The sequence below is a fragment of the Larus michahellis genome, chromosome 1, assembly GCF_964199755.1.
Source record: "Larus michahellis chromosome 1, bLarMic1.1, whole genome shotgun sequence".
In the NCBI taxonomy this organism is placed as follows: domain Eukaryota; kingdom Metazoa; phylum Chordata; class Aves; order Charadriiformes; family Laridae; genus Larus; species Larus michahellis.
In genome coordinates, this window is record NC_133896.1 from 4,386,143 (window position 1) to 4,413,971 (window position 27,829).

At 44.1% G+C, this 27,829-nt stretch overlaps 1 long non-coding RNA gene across 3 annotated transcripts in view; it reads left to right on the top strand.

Annotated features, from left to right (window-relative positions):
- Positions 1–23,439, top strand: part of LOC141738088 (uncharacterized) — a 139,744-nt gene extending 116,305 nt beyond the window's left edge. For 2 of the 3 annotated variants that reach the window (XR_012585297.1, XR_012585298.1), the window contains one exon: positions 14,360–23,439. This is a non-coding gene — a long non-coding RNA (uncharacterized LOC141738088). Of the gene's footprint in view, positions 1–1,424; positions 3,527–14,359 lie in introns of those variants that run through there. The other variant, XR_012585299.1, reaches the window with a different exon arrangement.
- Positions 23,440–27,829: the final 4,390 nt, after the last annotated feature.

A 27,829-nucleotide genomic window follows, 5' to 3' on the forward strand; every position in this document is an offset into this window, starting at 1 on the left:
GAGAGATGGGGAGGGACTCTTGATCAGGGAGTGGAGCGATAGGACGAGGGATAACAGTTTTAAACTGAAAGAGGGGAGATTTAGATTGGATATCAGGAAGAAATTCTTTACTGTGAGGGTGGTGAGGCGCTGGCCCAGGTTGCCCAGGGAAGTTGTCAATGCCCCATCCCTGGAGGTGTTCAAGGCCAGGCTGGATGGTGTTTTGAGCAGCCTGGTCTAGTGGGAGGTGTCCCTGCCCATGGCAGGGGGGTGGAACGAGATGATCCTTAAGGTCCCTTCCAACTCTAACCATTCTGTGATGCTACTTTACGATCCTGCTGTGAGGAGCACCTTAACCCCACACTTGCCGTTGCGTTGTACATCGATGTGTTGTGTCAGTTGGGATGGTTGCACCTACATCATGCTCTGGAAGGAGATGCGAGATGCCAGCCCAGTGTTCCGGCATGTTTAATACCTCCTACCAACCCTGTGGTGTTCACGGCAGGTTTTCATTGCCAGGCAGAAGCCTGTAACACTGGGTTACGCGGCTGTCTGGAAAATCTGTCACGGTATTGGTAACTTTTAAAAGAATCTGTAACCCCTGAGTGAAATCTTCCTCATCTTGAATGTTGTCACCTGTTGCAAACTAAAATTCCTATAAGGCTTTGAATTGTAGCCAAGCCAGCTCATACAGTAGTCAGCGTGTACTCTTATTTATCTGGGACAAATCCAGAAATCATTTGCTGTATTTAGGCAGATGTTTCCTACTGTTAAAGCAGAGCAAATCTCTTGCTGATGTTCAAATTCTGCAGTGAGTGTGCGAGGTAAGGCGCGGAGGAGCGTGTGGGTCTGTTTAATCCAAGCCTGTTGGGTTGTAGATCTGTCAAAGCCCCACATTTGCATTTCTTGCATAAGCCGAAATCCCGGTGGTGTTTACACAAGCTTTGTCGGTGCTGTAGGAGCTGCAGGAAGGGAATTGCTGCGTCAAAAACACCGCTCTTAGTTGCCATCTGTGGGATTGCACAGACACTGTGAGAATCTTTACAATTGCAATTCTAACTAGAAGTTTGTTGCTTGATATTAAAACATATCACAGCGGAGGGGCAGCATGCATCCTCGATGGAAGTGCCGACGGTCGTAAGGTTCTGAGAATACACAGGAAAGAAAACCTTGAAGTTTCTCTTTTAATTAATTGTTTGCTTTTTGTCGGTGACGAGGTTACAAAGCATTCGTAATAAGCATGCTTCGTCGTTTTGCCATTTTTTTCCATATGGGTGTGTGCTTCCTTTTCATTATGTTGTTTTTCTTTCCTTTTTTTTTTTTTTTAAAACACAGCCACTCCTTTCGTTTTAAGAATAAGAAATGAGCTGCTTGCTGAGCAGAAAAAAAAAAAAAGTTTCCTAAACATTGCAATTCTGATCCTTTTAATCCTTTATTACCTGTAGGGGCAGGTGCAGGAAGCTACTACAGGAGAGGAGGTTTACTAACTTTTTCAAGGCTTGGGATTACACAATGGTGCAGTATGTTTAGACGCTACGGATAAAAGTTCAGAACAACGTGGTCGAAAGGTGCGTTGCTCAGAAATACCTCCCTTTTGCTTGGCTTCTTTCACTCCAGTTCTGCCCCAGAGAGTTCTCAGCCCTTCAGCTGGCATTTTAAACACAAAATTGAAACGGGCCGTCTGAAGTCTATACGTATTCTCTTATTTGTTTCCTGCTGTTTTAAAATAGATTTTATTTCTGGAGATACTTATCTACCTGGGCTGCTTCTGTTTGTTTGCTTGCTCAAGAGAAAGTGAAGGGAAAAACTCAATCTCAGTAAAGAGAAAGCAATTAATGCCGTTAGCTGTATTAGCTGTGTAATGCTGAGATAGCGTCTGTAGGAAAACAACCAGACGGCTTAAAGAAGAAGTAAGATTTTTTTTTTTTATTTGGGTTGTTGGGTTTTTTTTTTTTTAGCATGCTGAAACCGTTTAAAATGCTGAAATGGGGGTAGGGCAAGGAGGGTGGTAAAAAATACATCACCCATCACCCATCCCTTGTGATTCTGTGGTTTTGTCTGAAGGTCTTTTATTTTCCTCTCCCTACAATCAGCCATGCGTTTCGGTTGTGATCGCTGCCCTAAGACTGTAGCTGCCTGCAAGATGTCTCATTTGCCTGATGTTAAAAATACGTGTGTGTAATAACATTTTTGTAATGCTTCCCATCTGGAAGACACGTCACACACCTTTGTTTTGAGATTCATGGCACCCTTTTTAGTTTTATGGATGGAGATTCCTATACGTGGACTTGCTAGTGCACGGTTCTGGTCTGAAAAATAGTTCAAAGCAGCTTGTGATGTATTGTCAAAAATAAGTTTTCACTATTGGTCTGTCTTGCTCAGTCTAGTAGGACCAGTCCATTTGTGAGAGAATCATTTGTCTGCTTAAAAAAAGTTGTGGTTCATTTACTGCAAGAATTGCTAATCAGCTAATGCATAGGGAAGGATCTGAGGACCTTCTTCCTCCGATGGTTCAGGAGATATCTGGAAGCTTTAAGATTTTGATCTACAATTATATATACAGACCAAATCATGGCCATATCATAGAGTGAGAATTTCTGTCAAAAAATACCTAAAAATAGTGCATCTATTAAAAAGTATGTACAAGTAATTGTCGTACTGCCATTCATATTAGCAAAGCTACATTCTTTCTTGAATAAAGTTAATAAAATTGTGTCAAAGAACGGGATAACAATGGTATGAAGTAACCAGAGATTAACTTTTTCGCTCTCCAGATTTGTAACAGAAGTATTACTGCATAAGGAAGAAAAATAGCAGCTTTATGTGCTAGCATGACTTTGGAAAAGGGACAGGGATTTACTGGGTTTACAGTATGTAGGAAAGCAGGCTTCTGAGCCGCTTGTGTACTTCAGTTATATTTGATTATACTGCTTATATTTGCTGATATGTACCGATTAATAAATGTCCATTTTAAGTGTATAACCATCCTTTAAAAAATGAGATTTTTTTCAAAGTGCCAGGCAGCAGGCAGCACCTGTGTGCTTCGTTCCTGCTGGTGGTGACACCCTCTGGATGCTGAGCGCTTGGAAAATTTCACCCGCCCTTTGGGTAATTGATTGAAAGCTGAGTTTTTCCCATGATCCACGGTCAGCGGTGTGGAATAGGAGAAAACAGTCCAAATCTGCTATCTTCCAGGCTTGTTTTCTAAACTGTTACAAAATGTTTTCTTTTCGAATTGCTTCTAAAACACGACGATGCAAATTTGAACGCTCTCTGCAAATCTGACCCGTATTTATATCTGCGTGTTTGGAAGAAGCCCATGAAATTATTTCCATATTGTTTTCAGCAAATCTCCAGTTTATTATTCTGAGAAAATTTGATGCATCTGCAGCGTGCGCGATCTGGCTTTCTGATATGCAGATGCACAGCCTTGCATATCTAGTGAAATCAGTGTAGCAACTGCTTTTACAAACTACGTGACAATGTACAACCTCCTATCTGAGAAGCAGATCAGACTGAAATTGGGACTCGGTCCAAAAAATAAAATACTGCAATCAATCTACTTACTGTGTCAGCATTCAGATTCCTTTCTGTTCTATACACTGCAGGGAAAGGAAGTGGAAAATACACGCCAGCATCCAGAAACAGATTCCTGAGTCATGGAGGATGGCCGAGATGGGCGTTGTTAATAGGAGTTGCTTAAAGGTTCCCATTTCTGCGGACTCTGTATGGGGTAATAAGTGTTAAAGGTGATGTTCTAAGCCTGAGTGACACCAAGGAAGTCAGTAAGTGACACCGCAGATGCCATGTGACTTCCCTGTTTACGCTTAGCCCAGCTGTAAATGTATATGAAATAACAATGGCAGAATGAGCTGCTCATGTCGCAACATGGTCTATGATCCGCAGCCTTTAGAGCTGCCCCTTGGTACCAGTGGCGATTTGCAGTGTTCAGTCCCTCGGAAAACCATATTTAAACGCTGATGTGGTCAAACTGGGTTGACCTCTTGCTTAAGACCATGTGTTTACTTCCCCTCTGCCCTGCCCTGCTGCTATTCTCAGCTGCTGGCTGGCACTTCTCATCTGGAATGGGTCCAGCAGAGGGCCACGAAGATGATCAGGGGGCTGGAGCACCTCTGCTGTGAGGACAGGCTGAGAGAGTTGGGGTTGTTCAGCCTGGAGAAGAGAAGGCTCCGGGGGGACCTTACAGCGGCCTTTCCAGTACCTAAAGAGGGCTATAAAAAGGATGGGGAGGGACTGTATAAGGGAGTGGAGACATAGGATGAGGAGTAATGGTTTTAACTGAAAGAGGGGAGATTCAGATTAGATATTAGGAAGAAATTCTTTACTGCGAGGGTGATGAGGCACTGGAACAGGTTGCCTGGAGAAGCTGTGGCTGCCCCATCCCTGGAGGTGGTCAAGAACAGGCTGGATGGGGCTTGGAGCAGCCTGGTCTAGTGGGAGGTGTCCCTGCCCATGGCAGGGGAGTTGGAACTAGATGATCTTTAAGGTCCCTTCCAAGATAAACCGTTCCGTGATTGTATATCTCCAGCGAGCATCTCCTCCTCGGGCACGCTGCTGGTGGGCAGATGGGCTTCCTGATGCCTCCCTTTCACGGCTGCCTGGACTTACCCTTCTGTCCTAAGATTTGCTCGATCTCAAGAAAATTGCCCACCCATGCTACTGGGAGAGGAGGACCTGTGCGCCCATGTAATGCTTCTCGCATCGCTGTAGGCAGCACTCAAGTGTTTAGCGTATACTGCGTAGCAGCAGGGTCATTTTGGGGTTATAACAGTAAATCTTTTAAAGGTAATCACACTTTAGAAGTGATTTAAGGACTCAAGTTTCTGGGTGAAAGCCAATTGCCGAGGTCTAATCTGCACCCTAAAGCTGGGCTGGTAAATCTGATGTGGCAGTTCTGCCTGCCCGTGGGTAGAGACACGGATATCAAAATACCTTTTCTGATAAAGAGCAGTGGGACCTTTAATATCCACAGTAAAACCAAAAGCATTTTAAAGGGTTTTAAAAATCATTATCGCACTGTAGATGTGCAGCAGACTCCATGGGTGGGATTTGGCTCTGATACAGAGATCCGACAGCATAATATATGTGCTCGTACATGTCTGCAAGTGCATGAGGATGGGATTGAGTTGCCAGCACGTGGGTTTCTGCTGCCTTTGAGACACCTTAAGTTATTTGTGACATTCCCAAGAGGAGTTTTATGGGAGTTTTATGTGGGTCAGGCAGGATCCTGAACATCACCTAAAATGATGGGAGGCATAGGTGCTGTGTTCAGGCAACTAAATTTTCACGTAAGCATCCAAGCTCCTGTTGTAATTGCTGGAAATTCAATTTATCGCTGAAGTCCCGAGAGGATTCTGCTCACCCAGCAGCGGGCATTTACATTTGGTGGGCTGAAATGCTCTCCGGATGCTACTGCATCTCTAGTGATTAAATCACTGTTTCTTTTTCTCTCTGACATGTGAGGTGAAACAAATATGAATAATAAATAGTTTGAAATACAAACCAGCTTACATTCTTGCAGTGAACTTCTCAGAACTTGTAATAGTAAATGGAGATACCAAGAAACTTAATATTTCTGTGCAGCTGGAAGCCTGTGCATCCCATAAAATCATGAGACCTAAAGCCAGTAAGTTTTGATGAGTGTGATTACAACTTATTGCTTGTACTTCCCATATATGTTTCAGTGTCATGAGCACATTTATTTACCCATTAAGCGTTTTTTTGGTAAATTAGAATTTTTGGTTATGTTTTGCCATGATTAACTAGTAAGCAGTGAGTTATTCTTTTAGGTAAGTAGGGGACAATTTATATTTTCAGCTAAAATACTAAGAAAATTGGGTTTCTGTTCTTAATTGCCAGTTTCTTTCTGTCTTTTATTGCATCTTCATTTAAAAAAATAATCAACAAGCCCATTGTGATGCTTTTGATTAGGCTTCAACAGAGATAATAAAAGTATAGTGTCCCTTTGTGAAAGGAGTTTTTAATTATTGTTAATTGTACTTGCAAGCTTTGTTTCTGAAGGGAAACGGAGGTGACCTCATCCTGAAAGTTGTCAGTCTCATGCTGGTGTCATTCACTGCCTGGAAAAGAGGTTGGTTTTTTGTTTCTTGTTGCTTTTTTTAATGAGGAGCTATCAGCTGGCCTGATGGGGCCCTGCAGCTCTGGAAACGCCGCCCAAACTCTGTGTCAGTGTAGCATGCTTGTTTCTGAAATCACAGAATCACAGAATGGTAGGGTTGGAAGGGACCTCTGGAGATCATCTAGTCCAACCCCCTGCCAGAGCAGGGTCACCCAGAGCAGGTGGCACAGGAACGCATCCAGGCGGGTTTGGAATGTCTCCAGAGATGGAGACTCCACCACCTCTCTGGGCAGCCTGTGCCAGGGCTCTGCCACCCTCAAAGGAAAGAAGTTCCTCCTCATGTTTAGGTGGAACTTCCTATGCTCAAGTTTGTGCCCGTTACCTCTTGTCCTGTTGCCACACATCACTGTGAAAGGATCCTGGCCCCATCCTCCTGACACCCATCCTTTAAGTATTTATAAGTGTTGATAAGGTCCCCCCTCAGCCGTCTCTTTTGCAGACTGAAGAGACCCAAATCCCTCAGCTTTTCTTCATAAGAGAGGTGTTCCAGTCCCCTCATCATCTTGGTAGCCCTTTGCTGTCCCCTCTCCAGCAGTTCCCTGTCCTTCTTGAACCGGGGAGCCCAGAACTGGACACAGCACTCCAGGTGCGGCCTCACCAGGGCAGAGTAGAGGGGGAGGATGACCTCCCTCCACCTGCTGGCCACACTCTTCTTGATGCAGCCCAGGATGCCATTGGCCTTCTTGGCCACAAGGGCACAAAATGTTAAGCTCCAGAGCTGAGTTATATCTTAGGAGCTGGGGATGGGCAGAGTCCCCCACCTGTGGTCCATCTCCCCAGCACCAAAGACTTCGGGGAGAGGTGATGGAGTCCTTATAGAAGACAATTACCAAAGATTTGAGGGCTTATTCCTACTCTTTCATACTAACTAATCTAATAATCTTAGATGTTTTCATTGTCTATCCAAAGACTTGATTTCTTAACCCTTCACAGGCCTTGGCTTTGGTGTGTTCTTGTGAGGCCTGTGCTTCGTCTGTGCCTGGCTTTTAAAGAAATGCAAAGAGAATATTCCCTCACCCTCTGGAGTGCAAACTCTGCAGGGCAGTGGTGGCTTTAGGTGTGTTTGTGCAGGTGCCAACGTATTAGGACCAAGTGGTATTCAGTTGTGACCATAATGTAAAAGCCAAAATATTTATAATTGTTTCAGTTCATGGAACATCTCCGTATGTCAGGAGAAGGATGAATAGGAGCGCTTTTTTGTCTCTCTTTACTATTTCGTACTTTTTAAGCTGTTACCTTGTTTAGTCTTACGTGTACCTTCTCTAAAATACTCTGAACTTTCCCGTTCCATTTCGGTTCATCCCGTGCCATCTGCCACGCTGTCTGCTACGTATTTCAGTCCTGACGAAAGTCCCCATTTCTCATCGTTACCTCCGCACTCTTTCATAAGGATGATGTGACAAGCGAAGCTGGCAAGTTGTTCCCACCTTTGTTGCCAATTTTGTAGCAATGTAAAGAGGCAAATGCTGACACCCTGTGTCCTTAGAGGTATTTGAATACCTAAATCCCCGTGAAATTGTTAGCAGCGAGGCTCTTGAACATTCCTGAGGCTCTGGGCTGGGGTCTCCATTCAACTTTTGCTCAACCAGTCTCTCACTGACTTCAGTTACTGCTTTTTTGTCTGTCTCAGATGTGTATTTAGAGCTGCGGATTCTTTCTTGGTGTTAAAACCATTGACTTGGAGGTAGACAGAGAGCAGAGTGCCAGAGTTCCTTCGACAAGGGAATAAGCATTCGGCTGTTTTGTTTTCCAGCCCTGGCCTGGAGAAGTCTTGTGAGGTCAATGGGCTTGGTGCATTTAATGGGGCTCCTCACCACTCGGCCAAAGGCGTCGGGAACCGTGGTCTGGAGCTCCCAGTTTTATCTCATTCCTTCGTTTTCTGCTGCTCATTATAAGACAGAATTCACATCTCGGTCATGTGAGATGTTACGGCTGTCTGAAATGGTTTTCATTCCGCGGCTCCCAGATTTTGTTTAGACAAAAGGAGTGGAAGTTTTCCTCAAGCAAGCCACATTTTTCCGTAAAAGCACTGAACACTGAACTCGGTTCACCTTACACCAACCTCATTCAGTCCTTCCGTTGCTATCTGTAATGTGGGAGTTACAAGCGCACCTTAATGTTCTGAAAACTGCAGTAGTTTATTAGCATTTCGGCAGTCTTACCGAAACACTTCGTAAATATAAATATACTCAAACCTGTTTATCTCCCAGGGATGAGTTTGGTACCTTGTTCTGCTTTGTTGTTTTTGTTTTTCCTTCTGCTTTTAAAAATTCGGGACTGTTCTCATCTTTGTATATTCTCCAAATCTGAGTTACCATACGAGATACTCAGCCTTCTGTTGGTGGATACAAAAAGGCATTTATAGGATGTAGTTTCTGAAGTGGTGGGTACCGTGTTGGGTAGGAAGGTACGTCTGTATCGGCACTGAGTACAAGCTTCTTCATCCTGAACAGAAACGCAGGAGACTGAGTCTTGTATCTCATCCTCACAGACTACTTGTAGAAATTGTGGCCTTTCATAGTACTACTTGAATCGTCGGACTGTGTGTTGCGTAGTTTAACTGCCGGATTTCAAAATGGGATAAAGAACCTGTTACCTGCCGATGTCAAAGGCGCTCCAGAAACGCAGATACCCACCTCTATTCAGAAGAAGAGAGTGGTTTCTTACAGAATCCGAGAATGGTTTGGGTTTGAAGGGACCTTAAAGATCATCTAGTTCCAACCCCCCTGCCCTGGCAGGGACACCTCCCACTAGACCAGGTTGCTCAAAACCCCATCCAGCCTGGCCTTGAACCCCTCCAGGGATGGGGCAGCCACAGCTTCTCTGGGCAACGTGTTGCAGTGCCTCATCATCCTCGGAGTAAAGAATTTCTTCCTAAAATCTCACCTAAATCTCCCCTCTTTCAGTTTAAAACTGTTACCCCTCGTTCTATCATTACGCTCCCTGATCAAGAGTCCATCCCCAGCTTGCTATAGATGTTGTTTAGGGACTGAAGGGGCTCTAAGGTCTCCCCAGAGCCTTCTCTTCCCCAGCTGAACACCCCCAACTCTCTCAGCCTGTTCTCACAGCAGAGGGGCTCCAGTCCTCTTATCATCTTTGTGGCCTCCTCTGGGCCTGCTCCAACATGGCCATGTCCTTCCTGTGCTCAGGACTCCAACGCTGGATGCAGTGCTCCAGGTGAGGTCTCGCCAGAGTGGAGTTAAAGGGGTAGAATCATCACCTCCCTTGCCCTGCTGTCCACCCATCTTTTGATGCAGCCCAGGATGCAGTTGGCTCTCTGTGCTGTGAGCACACGTTGCCGGCTCGCGTTGAGCTTCTCAGCACAAACCTGCCCTGTGGCAAACGCAGTGCAAAGCTGCATTCCCAAGTTTCTGCTAAATACCTTGTTTCCCTAGGGAGGACCGTTTTTTCAAGCGCAGGAGGAGCAGCAAGCGTGGCTGCTGGGGCAGCAGACGCAAAGCCCTGCCATGGGAGAGCAGGGTTTGTTTCTTGTCTTCCACATCTTCTCGACTTCCCGCGGCGCACCACCCTGCTTCTCGGCTGTGGGCACCGACAGCGTTTGGCATGAAGACAAAAGACATTCCAAGGACTGCCAGGCAGCGGCAAACCTAGCGCAGCTCCTTCTCTCGTTCCAGACAAGCTTTAGATGGCGGAGTTTGGGGGCACAGATTTCACATGGGCACAGCAAAGTCTTGATTTTAAAAAATAAAACAACTTACCCTGGGGCAGAAATAAATGACTGCAAGAATACCAGAGGATTGAGCAACATGCTAAAGACATGTTGTTTCCTTTAAGGATTCTGACTAGAAATGACGTCACTTAGATAGTTTGGATGTTTGTGAGCACTACAGGGCTTGGAAAGGGAAAGCAAATCGGAAAAACACTGGGAAGCTGAACAATTTGTTTTGTTTTATGACTCCCTGGTAGTTTAATGAGGGAGCTATTACTCATGCACTGTCACTGCACATCTAGAAAATTCCTCTGGGTTTAAAAACTGGCAGGAAAAAGTAGTTTCCTAAAAACCACTGAATTAATGAGATAAAGCCCATCGCTCAGGAGTCCCTAACAGGAAGGGTCAGAGGTGGAGTTGTGCAGGACTCACGGTGTGTTGGAAATCTTCTCCGCGGGGCGTTTCAAAGAGCAGATAGCGCTGGCGGGGGTTCAGAGAAGTGATGCAGGAGATGTGCTCAGCATCTCTCTTTCTGGATGCAGCTGTACGCATTTGGGGAGCGAAGAAAAGACGGGTTTGATGTGAGCATTGCAGACAGTCCTTCCCCTCCATTCCCTTGCATCCGAAAATATCTGGGACCGGGCTACTGCACCCCTCCTAAAGAGATGAGATTTAAAGAAAGGTTTTCTTACTCATGGGCAATGGTACAAGGAAATACATTAGTAATATTGATACTTGAAGTGAGGGGAGATATATATAACGAGAAGTAAGAGAGGTATTCATTGTGTGGGCGTAATTATACAGTTTTAAATTAATTTTCACAGTTTCATAATCTGTATTCCTGTGTCTGTCAGACTTCTGACTTCCTGCTTTGTGGGCCCACATTATTTTATAGGTCCGCGCTGTGCGGTTTACATATTTACTTCAGTTATTTTAGGTGTTTTAACCTATCCTGTCATATCCATACAGGATACAGATGATTCCTCATCTTAACTGGAAACCTAATAAAACTTCTGTGGCCCTCGGAAGCAGGGTGAATGAGACGAGTGCTGTTTCAGTTTGATGGTTTAGAGAGTACAGTGAAGAGAGGAACGCTCCAGTCTGGAAACGCAAGTGAATATATTCCTCACCAACCCCCTGACACAATTACTCCCTTGTAGCATAAGTTACTGTAATTTCTTTTGCAAAAAATGCAGATAAAGCAGAGGCTCTTAGGAGGGAAGTGTGTAAGGAGTCTGTAATGTGTGATGTAATGATTACTAATAGAATTATCAAGCCACTGTAACAGTTCTGCTACAGTTTGTCTTAAATTACAGCACCTCAAATGTAATTCTAGACATTCCTTGTTTTATTTCAATGCTACGCTGTAATCTGAACCAGCTTCGTCTTCTCTGTGTTACTATCTTTGTAAGCACTTCCAAAATGCTTTTAATTATTCTTTCCCCCCCCCCCATACGCAAACTTTAATCCAGAATATTACCAATTTTCCAGGGAAATACAGCAGCAGCACAGCAGAGGTTGTGTATTTTAAACTTCACATCAACGGGATGCTTAGCTGTGTCCCCCTGTACATGCAACGCAGTCTCTCTTTTGAAATACCCAGTATCAAGCTGGTTTTTAGGTTGGTTTTTTTTGGTTTTTTTTCAGAGCACTGGATGCCCAGTTTATGTCTCCATACTGGATTTTTGCCCTTGGGTGTGGAACTCACTGCCTGGGCCAGAATTAGGAAATACATCCTACATCTGCTGTGAAAAAGTGTTGGATTGCAAAGTAGAGCTTGGTTTTCAGCAGAGTGGGAATGGGACAGAATGAGGCTTGTATTGTGAAGGTGGCAGGGGTGCAAATGTGGTGTAATTTTCATTATTTCGGAGTTGATATAACCAGGATAGAGGGAGGCACTTCAGAGGGACCCCGTTTGCAATGCAGTAGACCGGGATTTGGACATCAGTCATTCTAAGGGCATGCGCACTTGGCAGCAAGCAGAGGGGATCATAGAATCATAATAGAATCATAGAACGGTTTGGACTGGGAGGGACCTTAAAGATCATCTAGTTCCAACACCTCCCACTAGACCAGGTTGCTCAAAGCCACATCTAACCTGTCCTTGAACACCTCCAGGGATGGGGCAGCCACAGCTTCTCTGGGCAACCTGGGCCAGGGGCTCACCACCCTCACAGTAAAGAATTTCTTCCTAATGTCCTAATCTAAATATCCTCTCTTCCAGTTTAAAACTGTTCCCCCTCATCCTATCATTACACTCCCTGATCCAAGAGTCCCTCCCCAGCTTTCCTGTAGCCCCTTTATGTACTGGAAGGGGCTCTGAGGTCTCCCTGGAGCCTTCTCTTCTCCAGGCTGAACCCCCCCAACTCTCTCAGCCTGCCCTCGCAGCCCAGGGGCTCCAGCCCTCGGATGCTCAGGTTATCTCTGAAAGAGCCTGTTGGGGTACCAGGAGCAGCGCGACGGTTGCAGAGGGGTGTTCAGCCTCACGTGTTGGATCTCTGCTGCTTCAGTGGTCCAGGATGGTGTAAAGCTGAAGGCTGAGAAGACATAAAAAGGGGCTCTTCTGCTTTCTGGGTGGGTGCTTGAGCGTCCAGACTCTGATGGTGAAAACACTGGGAGATTCACGGTGCAACCTTGTTCTGGAAGGAGTGCTGATGTTGGTACGGATTTTGGTGGGTTTTGAGCTCTCTGAGAGGACTTACCGTGTTCTTGGGTTGCTTTTTGCCTAAATGGATTTCAGCAGAGTCTAGGTGAGAAGCATGTTCCCTCGCTCCAGGTGGGACACCTTTGATTGCGAACAGCAGGTATCTAATATGGCATGTGCTGATGCCTAGGCAGCTCCTGAGTTGAGAGTTTTATCACTCTGGGCTCCAGGCACCTAAATTCTGCCAAAATTCAGGCAGAACAAAGACAGGCCGTATGCCTGGCACCTGCAGCCTCCCAGTCTCGTGGCACAGGACACTCATTGGACATCCGTCTGCGGAGACAGCCATGTCGCGCTTGCTCAGCTGCGTCATCCGTCGTGCAGAAAGGCTCCAGTCATGTGTGTTTTATGCTGATACAAGAAAAAAATTGGCTTGTTATTGATAGAACCCTAACTTAATTTTCCTGTTAATGAGGGCTTAATAGTAGTCTATTAACGTTATCATGGTTCAGCTGATTTCCCTTCTTGGCGAAGTGCGTGTCTGCCGCTGTTTTCTCTCCGTGCTGAAAGGAAGCCGCTCCAAGAGTCGGCGTTGCTGAGAGGCAGATCGTGTCTAAGAGGGTGCTGCTCTCATCTTTGCACCCATGTGCAGGTATACGTACGTAGTGCCTTCACATGACTATCAGGTTTTACATTTAAACGCTCTCCTTGGTTTATTTAAACCTTGTTTTGTCAAGACCTTTGCAGCTGGCCTTCTATAGCACATGTTTTATTATCCCAGTCATCACTTTGACCATTTTATCATAGAATCATAGAATGATTTGGGTTGGAAGGGACCTTAAAGATCATCTTGTTCCAACCGCCTTCTGACCTTTACAGGTTATCCTTCTAACCTTCACAGTAGACAATTACGGGGATAATCCCGAGTGAATGTCCTTGGCCGGCGTTAAAACCTGAAAGAAATCCAAAGTAGCTCTGTGAAAGAGGAATCTCTTGATGAAACTATTTGCAAGGGACGGAAAGGGGGAGTACAAAGTGAAAACCCAGGCCAACTGCGGGGAAATGGCTGTGGGGACGCCATCGCGGGCTGGCAGCTGCCGCGTTCCTGCACGTGTCCTCTCGGACCTGTTTTACCCACAAAATTGTCGATGCAGAATGGTCAGCAGCGCTGAGCGGGGACCAGACCTTGCTGGCGCATCCTTGTTGCTATTTATGCGGTGTGTTATCTCAGCAAGTTTTGCATCTGACCGTGTTACAATTTTATTTTCTGCCTTCACGTTCCCCTTTTCTCATCATGTCCAATAAATTAAATTGAATTCGCCAAATATTACAAAGTGACATCAGGATGTGCCTGTTAACAGAGTAGAATAAATGAATTATGTGCTGTGAACTAACTGAACCCATTTACTAATTGATGAATTAATTTAGTCGTGTCTGTTACAAATAGGAGGACTCGAATGCTGGCAGAATATTGAGCTAACTCTCTTCTTCCCTAACTCACTGGGGTTTCTTTGGTTTTAGTTTTCTTTAGTCTAGTAATGGCCACATTTTTAAAAGCGGCAAGTTCCACCATTCATTTGTAATTCGGGGTTCTCCTCTGTGATTTTGTCCTACACCACTTCCAGGCTAACTTCTGCCTCTTTAAATTCAGTTGAAAAGTTTCTAGTTGCTTTTTCTCAGCCAAATATTAGCCCCATGTCTTCATGCTGAACTTCCCCCCCGCCCCCACTGGTCAAGCAATTGTCAGTCATGTTGTCGAGCTTGAGTTTTTATCTGACTGGGTGTCCATAATTCTGGTGGGGTTCTTTTGTGGTCTCTGTTAATCGTGCTCTTTAATGCACTTGTCAAAAGGTCTTTTACACAACGGCATCGTCTCTTAGCACGTTCTGCATCTTGTGTCTTCCAGATTTCCTCTGCAAACGCATATTTGTGGCTGCCTCTGTGCAGTCGAGTTCCAGATCTGCGCCTCTGCGCGTGCATCATTTTCTTTCTCTCCTGCGATGTTTGCCTGACGTGTGCACGTGTGAATTGATAGCAATCAGCCGCAGCTCGGTACAGTTGCAACAGAAAGGAGCTTTCTCCCGTGCCAACCCTCTGTAAATACCACAAAAAATGCCTTTTTATTTAAGCCTCTATTTTAAAGCTATACCTTCCTGCAATGCCTGGAGTAGATAGGCCATCAGGCTGTTAATCTGCCTTTATATCAGGTTTTTATTGTCTCTTTATTCCTTATGTTTCCTCTTCCTTTATGTCTCTTCACTCTTCCTTGCCACAGGCAGTAAACTAGAAACCAGACCTCTCTTTTATTCTTTTTTCTTTTATTCTTTTTTTATACTTCTTTTTTTTTTTTATATGAAGCTCCTGGATCGATGTGTCTTGGTCCGTGATCAGGACTCTGCCCCGCTGATGTAGCTTTACGATACCTCCTTCGGAAATCACTGGGAAGGTAAATTTGTTCATAGCTTTAAATTTTCCACAGTTTCTCAGGTCCCAAAGAAAATCAGACTAGAAACAGAGCTTGACCCTTCTTGGTTTTAATGCTCAAATTCTGAGATACTGACCTCACCTCCTTCAAAAGAGGGAGCCAATTATGGAGAGGAGACTAATAAAATCACAAGTAAGTTGCGGCAAAACGGATGTATGTATGTTAGATTTTTCTGATAGACAGGGACATATGCAACTAGAGTGGTTCAATAGCTGAGTAAATTAAAGCAAAAGCAACTCTGCAAAACAAAATTATTTTCCAAATCCAACAGCGAGTTTTCCCCAGCTCTTGCTTGGCTGTGTTTAATATGTGGAGCACGATGTTGTGGTCCTCTAATCAGTTCTATAATTGTCGCAGCGTATGCCGGCATCAGCATTTATTATTGAAGCACAATGTCTGGTTTTATCCTGACGATGCATTTTGTCCTGTAACAGTAGCCGAATACGCAAACTGAGTAGTAGAAGGAGTAAGGATCAGTAAATACTCAAAGCCGGGCATGGTCGGGTGGATGTAATCAATTCCAGCACTGCCAGACGCTCGCTGCTGGATCCAGATGGCAGAGAACCATCCTTGTCCATGGTCACCTTCACCATGCAGTGAAGGTCCCTCTCATCTCCCGGCTCTTCCAGTCTCCACCACGACTTACGGGCCGTTGTTCATTCCGTAAAATCTTTACGTAAATCTCTCGTCCCTCTCTCTTCAAAGCCGGGAGAAACAAGCTCTGTAATTAGGTGACATGGCCTGGCCTGGCCGAAAGATGCAGAAATGGGGGAGGATGTGTGACTGCTGGGAGAGGAACCCAGGGGAGCTGCGGCGGAGGCCTCCTGTGCAGCAGTGGCAAGTGTGGACCGGCTGCGTTCCTGTAACGCTCTTCCATGCTGTACTAAAAAGAGGTGGTGCAAAACGGTACCAAACTGGTAAAAATGTACCATAGCCGTGTGACCTTTTCCTGCTTTTATAAGGTGAAGCTAAAGGGGAAACACAAACGTGCATTTAAACAAACCGTTTTATAAATTCCAGGTGCTGATCTCATGAGAGCGCCTTGCCAAAGGAAGAACACGTTGTCTGAGAGAAAAGCTATTTATAAACATGTGCAAACTGAAAGGTAAATCATTTCTGTAAACCGATTCATGAAGTGTGCTCTCTGCATCGATGATGTATCCTGATGTGAAGTACGTAGTGTAAGTGCATCTGGCCTATATTGTGTTTGTCGCTGTGCAGCACCGCTATCTGGGAAGTGGGTATCTTGGAAAAACTCAATTTCTGATTCTGTGCTTCTTCAGCACAACAAAGAAGGGTTCAAAGGTCGTTTGTTTTGCTCTGAAAATATTTCTGGCTTGGGTTTGGGTGTTTTTTGCAGTGCTGTACGTGATGGGAGGAGTAAAGAGTATTTGTCTTCAGCTAAAAGATCCGCTGCAGTCTGTTTGTCAGGCGTGGGAATTCAGTTGGGATTAAAAACAATCGCACGTGGAGCGGTCTGATTGAATTTCCTCTCCTTCGTAATTGCTGTCTTTTTTTTTTTTTTTTAATGTGCGATGATTTTAATTTCGCTTCCTTTGCAGTAATTGTGGAGTCTTTCAAAGCAGTCAGAATTTGAGTTTGTATTATACCGGGGAAAAAAAAAAAAGAATACAGGAAAACAAATATTTTCATGTGTGGTTATTGTTAATTTTAAAAGACATGCAAGAACAATTCTTTCCAGGTCACCTTTCATCCTTTAACAGACAAACCAGCACGATTGTTTACGTAGCGATTTAAGTGAATCCAGTGCTGAAGATAAGCAGAGGGGCAAAAGAGTTACGAGCGCCTGGTTTTAAGAGCTCGCTTTTAGAGCCGTAAGTGGCCGCAATACGATGCGTGGCACAGGAATATCAACAGTAGGTGTCGTTTTTGAGCGCTTCATGACAGGGGCATTTCTGTTGAGCGCCGGGATTAGCGCTGCTATTGAAACTTTTATATAACAGCAACGTTGCCAGGGTGGTTTCTAAAAATGATGCTCGTCGCTCTTCAGATTCCAAAAGCTTTAAGTCAGAAGAAATGTATTAAGCTGAAGAAATTTTTATTTTTTTTTTTCCCTAATGATCATCGGTTTTCTCCCAGATCCCGGTGAGATACTTTTACATATATAAGATGGCAGTGGGAATGGAAAAAAATGGTTTTATAATGTAAGGATGTGGACAAGCAGCAGTGAGTTCTATTGTGGGTGGCTACTTTGTGAGCGTACCTTAGAAAACAGCAGGGAATTACTATGTTGTTCGTTATGGCTGTCCTGTACAGTTTCTAAAGCATAACATCTGATGCTTTTATCCAGCAAATTGTGATGCCTTGAAAGAAAAAACGGTATTTCTGCCTCTGTTGCCCCAAAGTTCATCGTTTGATGGAAGAGCAGGCAGCTGCTCTGGTGATGGGCACGAGATGGGAACATGGACAGACACAGAGTAGCCGGGCTGGAGCCAGACTATTCCTGCTCCCCTACTGTGTCAGTAGCCCCATTGGAATTTGGTGATGACCGATTTCAAGGGGTTAATGGGTTATTGTGTTGGGTTTTGGCCCAGATTCTCGCAAATAAAGCAAAATAATCCTCGGGCAAAAAGGAGTGAGATACTCAAATTGCTGGTGTTCGTACAGGACTGCATCGGATTCTCTGCAGTGCAGCTTGCGCCTGTTGTGCTTGAATTTGGATGCACAGAAATCTCCCTCCTCCCGTACAAATTGAAGTCAGTTTTCAGTAATGCATAATTCATATACTAAAGCCTTTTGTTCACAAAAACATCTTACTGTTTTTTCCCCTAGCTTGATAAGCCTGCTTTTGTATTTTTAGGATTTCTGTTTCCTGCTAATCCCCAAAATCAGCCTGAAAAGGTTTTAAAACGGAGCTTTGGACAACTGAGACAACTTAGGCATCAAGGATATTGCTCTCTGCAGTAGGTGATTCTCCTGCACCTGATACTTCCCGATCCTTCCTCCACAAAGAATTATTTCCCGGTGGCATGGGGCGCACACCACTGCTGTGGGGTCTGCGTGTAGGTGGTCCGGGGCTCAAGGTAATCTGTCAGGAGGTTTGTAGACCAACTTAGATGTATCTTCCAAGGAGCGTCTACACACATCCTTCAGCATGAAACAGAGACAGCACTTTCTTTCGATGAATTTTGAAGCTCTAATCGAAAATTCATCCTTCCATAGGGAATGTGGTACGTGTATTCTAATGATGGAGTTAGTGATAAACCTTGATTGCCTGTTTTGACTGTAAATACACTCAAGTTCAGATTTTGAGGAGCAGTAACTTGGCTAAAAGCCCCTGTTAGAGGCTGGAGGAAGAGAAGAACGATTATGAAGTTTCATTTTAATTTATCTCTTTGAAGAATGCCACAAAGAGAGGACTAATTCAAACAGCTTCTGATATTTTTTTTTTTTCTTCCAGATTCTGAGGACAAACCTGTCAGTAACGAATTGTTCCAAAAATACATGGAGAAAATTGTACGTGGTGGAGGCTGGTTTTTCTGAGGTATATAGTGCATTGGTGTCCCTCCTTGGTATCAGCCGATGGTGTAAATACCTCACGTACCTTTCCTGTTAGAGGCTTTGAGAAGCTTCTGAAATTAAAACACGTACGTAACAGGTATGGATGTTTCACTAGTGGAAAATAATGCAAATAACGGTCTTTATTTGAGGGCTCTTTGCTTGTTCCAGAAAAATGTTCCCCAAATCGCTTCCTTGGTAGCTCTTTTCAGTACAGTGAACCAAAGCACAGGAAGGAAAGTGGAATCTGTGCAGTACTGTCATCAGTGTAGGGAATTTTGACAGTAATGGTTTGTCATGTCATTAATTTTCTTCTCCAAATGACCCCAATGCTTTTTCTTCTTACCTGTTTATGTCAAGTCCAGCGCAAACCTTCTGATCATATTAAACTCCAGCTGCGGAGGCTTTGTTTCTTGCACATTGTCAATTCCAAGATAACAGAATTGTTCAGCGAGAAAAATTTAACTGGAAAAATTCATGCAGCAGGCCAGCGGGGAAAGCTGGACCTTTTATAAAAACCTAGTAAAACTTGAGTAAGAATCTCAAAGTTTGGTGTATCGATTTTCTTGGGAAGGTTCAAGATCTCTGTTTCGTTGCAGGCTGAAACTTGTCTCAACTCCTCATGACCAGCTGAGCAAGGGAGATGAGATTTGATGCTATCTGAGGTGTAATTCCACAGTTCATGTCTTTTGCTAGTGCCAGCTTAATAAGCTTCTGCCTACCCCCGGCCATTCATTTCCAGCTCAGCAGCAATGCGGTGCCATCGCTTTCCTCACCGTGTGGAAAACCAGATGACTGAAAATATCTCAGTCGAGAAAAGAAAACACTTTTTTTTTTTCTTTTTTTTTTTTTTCTTTGAATTAGAATCATTTGAGTGAACTTGTGTATAGCCTGGCCTGCGGGCAGTTGTATGGGTGCGACTGGAGGTGACATGAGCTGAAGCATGGGAGGCAGCAGCGAGTGCTGGAGGGTGTCCCAACGTTAAATGATGTTGCTGTCAACAAAAGATCTGCTCTGGGACCATATCGTGGGTGAAGGAGTTTTCACTAGCCACAGTATTATTTATTGAACTGTTGCTTTTCATTTTATTGTATTTTATTAAGAAAGATTAACATCTTGCTTGGGCAGGTTGTTTTGTTTTTTTTCTTGAGGAGATAAACCCTGTCTGTGAGAAGTCAGTCAGCTCTGTGGACAGCCGTGAATGACAATAAAGTCTTGGCAAACACAGTAGGTATTTATTCAGCCTTGCAAATTAAAAACATTTTTCCTGCTTGTTTAGTGAAGGGAACAAAAAAAGACAAATTACATAGCGGATGAGCTCCCTTGATAGTTGGAATTCATTAAGCTGGTGGTGAAAACGCCGGGGGATTGATGGTGCAGAAAAATAAAAGATGAAGCAGCTTTTCCCCAATAGCTGTGGTTTAAGTTCAAGTTGAAAATGCCCAGGAAAAAAAAAAAAAATCCCTTAAAGACATCTGTAACTGACTTCACAGTCTCAATTTCTATCTTGGTAGGCAGTTCTTCCTCGCTGCAGTTAGCATTAATTGGTTTTTCACCTGACAGACAATTTCTTAATGGTTCCTCGATCTTCATCGTGCCATGGGGTACCTGCAGCAGCTCAGAAATGAGATACGTGGCCCAGCGCTAAGTAGGAAGTTCGCACAGTCGCTTCCCATGCTATAGCCCTTCCGTGAACAGAGGCTTTCCGCGGAGTTGTCAATCTGTCGTCTTTCCTCGGCTCTGTGTTTTATTAAAAAAAAAAAAAAAAAGGGGAATTAAAGTTACAATAAGTTGAGCTGTTTGTCAGACGTACCGTACTCCCAGGCTATTGTCTGCAAATTACAGGCTGACTCGGGCTTTCAGCCTGTCGTAGATGGGTCGTAAAGCTGTCACAAGTAAAGCTCTACCAAAACCCATTTACACGGCTGCTGTTATGTCAGAGCACGAAAGGAAGCAAGAAGACTTTATTTTTTCACAATTTTCCCATACAGTATCATTAGTCCAGTTGGAAGGCATTCCAGAGCGTTCCCAGAGATACTTTCTCTGGTTATCCCTGGGTTCATGGGATAAAGCGCCCACAGTTGTCACTTGCAGTGAACGCTGGGACCACAGTTCATGCGTTATTCTGAGCATTTAACGGCAGGAACTCATCGCTGGGAGAGAGGGGGTTACCTGATACGTGTCTGAATGCAGCTAAACCACCTGTAAATCACTAGAATTAATCGCCAGCAAAATAAAGGCATCGCACTCTAGTTTTGCAGTGGTTTAATCGCAGGCAAAACTTTACTCCTGTAACTAATCCCATTCATGTTAAATAAAAACAGGTGAATTATAAAGTATTTAAGATGAGGGCTTAAGCCCCTGACATGTCATTCCCATAATTTTCTCTGGAAGATTACAGAACAGCGTTAGTTTGTAACTACAGAAACAAAATGCAGTCAGAAACTCTTCCATCTAAAATGTCCATCTAAGCCTCTGAGTTCTGGGCTTGCTTTTCCTGTTTCCCAAGCTCTTGCTTTTCTGCTAAGTAGATGCATAAATGTAAAGACGTTATCTCCTCTTTCCTCTTCTTCCTTGCCAGGTAAACGAGACAATTGCTCTCAGCTTTTCTCATCATTAAATCTAGGAAGGACAGAATAGTCTGAGATCTGAAAATGTTTTAAAACTTACAGGACCTAATTAGGAGGAGGCATCTTGGAGAAGTACAATAGCGCTCTATCCGCAGCTCATTTGTTTTTCCAGTTTAGACATGACACTTTACAGCCCTGATGCGAGAGTGTTTCTCATTATCTGTGTTCTAGAAACACGCGGAGTTATTACAAGTTTTGAAAGGTGCTTTCTTCAAAAGTGCAAATGATAGTAAAGGGAAGAGTTTGCTCTCCGGATGGTCAGACGGGGAGATGCTGTGGTGGGTGCCCATTCTAGGGCTAATGGGAAAGGCCGAGCCGCGCGGCTGGACCTCAGCTTCAAATCCCGTGTATGTCACGACTGTAACTGTAAAAGATGCTGTAGCGTGGTTTAGCCTTGCCTTGTCCAGGGAAGATGACGATTGTGACGTGTTGCTGCTTTTTTTTGTTTCCCAGATGGACTGTCTCATGAAGATTTTCTTGGAGAGGAGCGTGTTAGTGATGCTGTTGACAGACACCCTCGTGGGAACTGTCCACACTAATCCGAGATTTCTCTCCTCTCTCTTCAGCCATCGAGAAGTTGGGTTTCTAGTCTGAACTAGTTGTTTTGGTTGTCGTTCTGGTAAACGAAGAGAGCGATGCATCTCTGGAGGTGATTAAACCTTAGAAACAGATGTAATAAATTAGGTTAAGGTTTTGACATGGTTTCCTGCCCCCTGAAGAGAAGGAGTTTAAGAATATTTGGCTGTCCTCAGGAGACGGCAGACGGGTTCATCTTGGGTGATGGTTGTTACGAAGTACAGTGAGCTTTCTCAGGACTTCCAGAGGCAGGTACAGTGCACACCGCGTGTCTTACACTGCAGGAGGGACCACGTGAGATGCTTCGCTCGTCTTGAATTACACTACATCAAGGCAAAGAGTGATGCTTTTCCATGCCTTGAGGGAACAGTTTGGTCCTGCCTACACTTCAAAACTGCATTTTTTTTTTTTTTTTTTTTTTTTTTCAACCGTGCTAATGCTTTGGCCTTTCTCGCTCCTGCATGGAAGGTTCCCAGCCAGCTGCGAGCCCGGGGAGACAGGCAGGAGCACAGCGCAGTCCTGCTGTTCCCAGCCAAGCTGCTTCCCGACTGCTCTGCTCCACGCAGACGCTTTCTGGACAGAAAATCTGCATAATAAATCCAACGCTGATGTGGCCTGGCATAGTTATAACTCTTCCAGTAACTAAAGCGACTGCCCAGCCTACTCCATTTGGTTATTTTCCTTAAAACAATGTTGGTTTACGCCCGCACGGTGCGCGTTGTCTCGTGTGTCCCTTCTGCCCTGCCATCGAAACAAACTGTGCCCGTTGCGCCAGCACTGGTGCTTCAGGTAATTTCGTAGAATCATGGGATCATAGATTTGTTCTTTGCTGAGGGGCTGTGTTCTACCTATTGAACATTTCCCAGAACGTGTCACTGCGAGCACGGCTGAGCCTCGTAGTCTGTGCAAAGACTCCAACTTGCTTGACATGATTCTGCAGATGCGATTCGGCTATGTTTGTTCTGCCAGCTGAGATGAGAAGTTGCAGACAGGTTATAAAAAAATACATCTGTTTTGAAGGGAATAAATTGTCTAGAACACACTTCGGTAGCAGACTTCCAGGAAAAAACCCTGTGTCAGACTTCTTAGAAGTAGTGCTGGGACCAGGTGGTAAATGCCAGATCTGAATAGCCTGTAATTAATGAAATCCTTAAAGTTTAGGTTTGGGCACACGCCTTTTCTCTAACGCTGCAAATGCCACCTTAGGGAGAGCTGGCAGACAGGAGGGCTGATTTTCAGACTGTCCGCATGACCTTTTGAATGAATCTTCAACATTTAGGTATTAATACATAGCTTCTGTCACTCACCGCTATTGCTGCTGCTGCTGCTGGTAAAAGTAAGACCTATTAACATCTTGCAGGAGGCCTTTCGCACGTTGTTCTGCTGTCACTAGAGGGAGTTTGCAACAGTGATTTGTTTGGTGGTAGTTGAGCTCTGGACAGGCCTTAGCAGACACCATGTTTTAACAGAAGACGGTAACGAAAGTAGGATGGAGGTCGTTCTTTCCTGGTTAAACCCTCGTACGTGGTGTCCAAGCATGACTAAGAAAAATTCTTCAGAGCGACACTGCTGTAAGCAATTCTTTTTCTGTTGGTAGCACTATAACAGAAAACAGAAATGAACGTTTGGTGACTCAAGCCAAAATCAAGGGTAAGAATAAGAAAAAAGCATCAAATATTTAATAGGAGGGAAAAAAAAAGATAAACCCCCAACTTGGACAGGTATTCTTCTGTGGCTCTTCCAATTTATTGTTACAGGAATATCATCCCAGTTAGAAACAAGCTCCCTCAGGAAGCTGGTTTCATATGGTGGTTTAGATTTAACTATTCATTGTCTAGCACCATTTGAAATCAGTGTTCTTGGAGGAAGAATGCCTGCCTTCTTCAGTGAAACGGATCCTCGGAAACCTCGGTGGAAAAGAAGAGAAGGTCAGGATCTTCTTTGCATGCTTCTGCTGCTGCTACAATTAGCTCCACCACCCAACGAAGTCCCTCAGTGGGCTGGGGCTGCAGGGTCTGTGGCCCGGGTGACCCCTGGGAGAGCAATGCAATGTCTGATTTCAAAGGCAGAAATTCTGCTGTAACGCTGCCGGGCCGCAGCGTGTTCGTAGTATTTTTAGGTGGTGAACCAGAACGGTGGAAACAGAAGGGCTTGTGAGACAATAAACAATGCCAAAAAGCGTAATACGGAATTGCAGCACAATATTGACGGTGTTGATGGTAATGCACTGACGAGGAAATCTAGTCCAAACAACTAGTTTGTACGACATGATGAGGAATAAGGAAAGGAACGTCATTTACTCCACTTTCTTTTCAGCTCAAAGCCTGTTTGAGCCTTACGTAGATACGTTTTTATTAGTTCTTTACTGCCCTTGTATAAATATCATGCATGGTACAAGACATGCAGTAGAATTTAAAGCGGATAATTTTAAATTGAAGCACTAGAAGTTTTAGATGCTGTTTGCATCCCTGCTGTGTGTTTGCTTCTTCGTTGTGGCATGTTTGGCAGATCCGAATATGCGTATTTATTTTGCGTGACTTAACTTTCCAGTGTTCGGGTTGCAAGTCGATAGCCTGATACGCCAGTTGTAGTTACTGGAAATGGCCGGCCCAGCCTCTGTGAGAATTGGACCACGCGGGGTAGGTCACGTTCTCCGAGGCTGCTGGAATTTGGAGAACTGGAAGCGTTTTAAGATTAGTTTTACAATATTAAAAGATGTGTGTAGCTCATGATTGATTTTGAAAGTTATCACCACCTAAATCTTTGTCGTCTTGTCAGCGTTTTAATAATATTTATAACATTTTTTTAGCAAATAATGTCACAGGTAATTAGCATTTATCACATATTTGGGGATACTCCAATGTGAAATAACCATTCAGTACCACCCGGCATTTAACTCGTCATCCTTGCAGATCGCAGTAACCCCTTTAGAGGATGACTGATTTCTTTTGGTGTTCAGAGTCAATAATATTTTCTAGCACCATTTGAAATCGGTTATAGTGATTGGGGAATTGCTCCTTGTGAATCTTATACAAGAGGCTCCAACGAGAATCTTTAATGGTATTGTCTGGGATCAAAAACCGGGAAGTGTATTATTTTAGTGAAGGGAATTGCTGAACGCAGAAATACTCCACGTGTAAGCTGTAGCGTTGTTAGGTGCTTTTGTATAGCTGGAGATTTTTTTAATATGAATATACAATGTCTATGAGATGGAGTATGTAAAATATGTAACATGAGGTCTTGATGGTAGGTCGTCTGTGTAAAGGTGATGCTCAGAATGGTTCGGAAAGCCTTACAGCACTGAGAGTGGAGATAAAGGGAGATGGTTTTCCCAACGCGAATAATCAGTATGGGCTTCAGACAGACGAAAAAAACCGCCCTGTTGGCTTAGTGACCTGGCTGTGAGGTATGAGGAAATAAAAAGCCAGCAGCAGGAGCCTTTCCAATCTCCAGTTCCTGTGCTCTGGACGTGCTGAAAGCGAGATCCTGTGAAAGATTTCATTGCCAGCCTGAGAGCTTTTTGCGTTCTCTCTTACACTGTTAACAGTCTAAGCCACAGAACTGAGTCATCTTCCCAAGGACGTTATAATATCGAAGAAGTTTTCTCTGAAAATTCAGCTCTTCAGAGAAACGGAACGAGCGAAGCAGAGCGGGACAGAGACGGAGAGTGGAAGCGTGGGTCGTGTCCTCAGTTGCAGCCGGATCTTATTATCCGTGAAGATAATTTCTGAAGATCATTCTTCAACCAGCTCGTCATACTACGTCCAGTTTTTTGGATCTAATTTTTGGAGCTAATAACACAGACCAACCTACAGCAAGCGCATCCCTGTAGCAGGGGATATTTTCCTAGATATACTGGGGAAAACAGGAATATGCTGCTTTTCTCCACTTTTCTGTATGGGGAAACTAAAAAACCAGCTTCAGCCTGTAAACAACTGGAGCAGCTGTTGCATATTCAGAGGCGTTTCTAAGGTTCTTGGCAGCAAATTTATCTTTCTCTCCCCTCCCCCCCATTTCTCTGTGTTTCCATCACTGTATGCTCCCGTTACTTCTATTTCTTCGTAATTATGAAAGGATCAGACAATCACAAACCAAAAGAGACTTTATATGAAAAGTGGCTTCTTTCCAGTCTCTCACTTCCATCCCGTCGTGAAATCCACCCTCGTGATTTGGCTTTTTTAGGTTAGTGGGCGGTACTGTGTTTTAGTACAAAAGACTCTAGGTTAGCCCTTAAATTAATATAAAAATGATAAAAATACTGAAAATATAGAATGGCTAGCAGTGTATTTTTTGCAATACGATGCAGAGAGCTGACGTCTGCCCACATACGTATTTTGGGGGGGGGTGACAGATGTTCTTGTCGAGGTTAAAGCTATACAGAATAAAGTATTGCACTTTGGAAATGTGGTTTAGAAGTAATCAGTGTGCTTTAAGTACATCCACAGCTTAAGTTGCTCCCGTACGGTCTGCAAAGTCCTCGAATGAGCAGATGGATCCCTGTGGAGTTCAGCTGCTCGGGCTGGGCTTGTCAAGGTAGGATCTAAACATCAAGACTGATTTAGAGAGAAAGGAAACTTGTTGGCACAAAATCTAATCTTAAAGTAAGAATCAATTACAAAGTAATACGAAGCGATCACACAAAAACAGATGAAGGAGATTATTGAAGTTTTAATTATTTCTGTTGAAAGGTAAGAGGTCTCTAAGCTGTCGTAGTTTTCTCCGTTTGCGCCACGTAGTGAGGAAAAAAAGGGAGGTGGCACGTGCTTGGGTCTGGTGAAGGGCTTTTCAGACGTGAGCCCTGTCGCTGGTGTGCCCGGGTGCTTACAGGGTTGTGTCCTCTGCCTTGTGGGGTCTTCCATCCAGCAGCAGGGAAAGAAAGGATGGAAGAAGGAAAGAAGGTGGGAAAGAATGAAGAAAAATACTTTGTGAAAACAGAAACATTGTACTGTAATATGTATGTGTAACGCGTTTCCTTTTTTTGGATGCTGTTTGCTCTCAGGACTTGGCCTTTTTAAAAAGTGAAGCTGCTAGAAGACCGTCTTCCCTGTCACACAGCCAGATTTAGATACGAAACAGTGCTTAGGGAAATTGCACCGGTCTCTAAGTGCTAATCAGGTACCACAGTATGTAAGTTCACCTGTTTTTTTGCAAGTCAGGTCCATCCTGCTGCTTGATACCCTGCAGCAATTGTAAAACGTGATGTGCAAGGAGATTACTTGGTGGTCAGCAAAGTTTGTCTAGTTGCCAGTCTTCTGGAATGATGTTAAAATGAAATAAACGCTTGGACTAAGCCAAAAATAGTGCGCGAAGTCAGCCGCTGCTCTAACTAAAAGGTCACTGATGGTGGGCTGAGAGGGGGAGAAGGATGATGTATACTGGGAAAGTTTTAATACAAAAATATTTTGGAAACGTCATGTAGTGTACTCTTTTTTGTTAATGAGGCATTAAACCAATTCATTTTACTACACCGAGCCTAAATTTCAATTGTCACATTAATTTGGCTGAAAATTCTGTGATCTTGCATCATAATCTCGAACTGTCTGGCTTCTGTGTAAGGGAGTTCTGTGAAATCCGTTGTATATTGGGAATCTGGGGAGCAAATACCCTGATCGTGTTGAATAGGAACTTGGGGTGATGGTGGAGAACTGCTTTGTCTTCGCAGCAAATAAATTGGGAGTCAGAACTAATTTGCAGCAGCTTCATCTTTATGTTAATTGATGAAACGCGCAGGCATGAAATGCTTATGAAAGAGTGGAACAGGAAGTAAGACAAAATTGAGATATTCTACAAGATGCTTCCTGATTTCTTCAAGCCAGTTTGAGACTTGGTCGCCAAAAATAACCTTGTGTGGGAGCTGTCGTGTCCTGAGCACACATTTCCAGTGCCACCATGGACAGCCGAGGTACAAGTAGAATAAATCCGAGCAGCGTGGCTTTTACTGCGGGCTGGCTGAGTCCAGCTGGGACCTTTGCTGAGTATGAAACAGCAGAGGCTTATGTTGGCAGAGCTTTGCTATGCTGTAAAACAGACTATTAAAGCTCACAGCGATTTAAAGATGCCAGGAGAGCAAATTCTTACTTGTTTGGGTAATCCTGACAAAAATAGCGTTATAATTTCCAGATATCTTCTTGGGTAAATCAGATGCGGTGAGGACAGCGAAGCAAAC